The following is a 1,639-nucleotide window of genomic DNA, read 5'->3' as shown; positions in this document are numbered from 1 at the left end:
TAATCAATGTTCTTATGTTACAGTGTTTTTACGATTGCTTAAGTACAATTTTGAAAAAAGTGCTCGTTAAATTACTACACTCATTTCACACATTAATAGCAGAACACCTCAGATCTTTTATAGTTCATACGTTCTGACAATAGTTACACACTTTTGTACCTAAAAGTATTTTGCTTTCCTTTTTATTTGTCCACGTCCTCCCCCAGGTCTGCCTATTCCTACTGCAATGTTGCCTTGCATATTTGTTGAAGACAGGTACACTCACCCATTTAGAGGGCTTACACCTGATTGGTGAGTTCACACCTTGATTAATTGTTTGGGGTGTATTATATTTTAAAATACACTAAAGCTAATTGTGAATTATTTTTCATATTATCAGAAAATAGTGATAAATAAATAATATTAAAAATTATTTTTATTTTTCGCCTAAATAAGACTGTTTATCTGTAACAGAACAGCTTTAATGTTTAAAAAAATGAAAGCAAAAACAAAATCATAAAATGTCTTGTCTGTTGTCAATCAGGCCTTTATTACATCAGTCATGTCATTTTAGAAAAACATTAACCTATACTGATGAAAGTTCAACAAGCAATAAACATGTTACTTGTGCAGTGGTCATGCAGACCTCAGATGAATACACATTTAAACTATTTTACAATGTACAGAGGTTTCATCACAAGTGTTATAAGACTCTCAAATCCCAGGTTCATCTTTATTTATGTAAATTCCATTTTGTTGTTGAGCATCATGATGTAGTGAGAGATTATGTACAGTGTGAAAACAAAATAGAAAAATCCAAAATCCATTGTTCTGAAGTGTTACTGAATTGTATAATTTATGCAACCATTGTTCTGAAGTGTTACTGAATTGTATAATTTATGCAAGACAAACAAACTTTATTCACTTTTGAGTTAGTTATGAAACAAAAAAGCCATAATTAATATCATAGTTTCTATTATAACATCTTCCTCTTGATTTATGCACTGTTAGTTGTGTGTATATTTATAATGTGTGACACAGGTTTTAAAATAAAAGAGAAATATTAAAAATGTGCACAACACTGCAGTGAATGACAGAGTGACAGTGTGATCCCAATCTGGTTTTGAGGAGAAAAGAACGAAGAGCAAAGAAGTAAAACAGACTGTGACATTAAGTGTACTGGATTACTATAAGAGCATGTGTGCACTGCATTGTAAGCAAACAAACTGAATAAAACCTTTTTCACACAAGTTTACATGTATGTCAAATAACCTGTCTGTATGAAAGTTACCAAATCAGAATCAAAGAGGCTAAAGGAGAAAAAATCACATTGTGAAACTGAGGTGTTTCTATTCAACCAGAAACAATCTAACAAAAGGATTTTATGATATAATGAAAATGTCACTTCCTTTCTTTCTGTTTCACTTTGTTTGCCGTTACTTTACGTCAATAGTATTTGATGATTTTCATGTGTTGCAGTTTCTCATTGTGACCACTCAGTGGAAGCAAAAACATATAATTCAATGACAGTATTACGTTTAAATATGTTGTGGCCTTATCAATGCATCCAGTACAGAGCTTTTTAATGATTAATAACTCTGTGTTCAAGGGAATTTGAAAGAAAAACCCTTGAATGAGGAGGACTGGATTCAAAGTATCA

This window comes from Larimichthys crocea, chromosome XII, assembly GCF_000972845.2.
Source record: "Larimichthys crocea isolate SSNF chromosome XII, L_crocea_2.0, whole genome shotgun sequence".
Classification (NCBI taxonomy): domain Eukaryota; kingdom Metazoa; phylum Chordata; class Actinopteri; family Sciaenidae; genus Larimichthys; species Larimichthys crocea.
The sequence above is the reverse complement of the archived record's forward strand: the minus strand, read 5'-3'. Positions refer to the sequence as shown.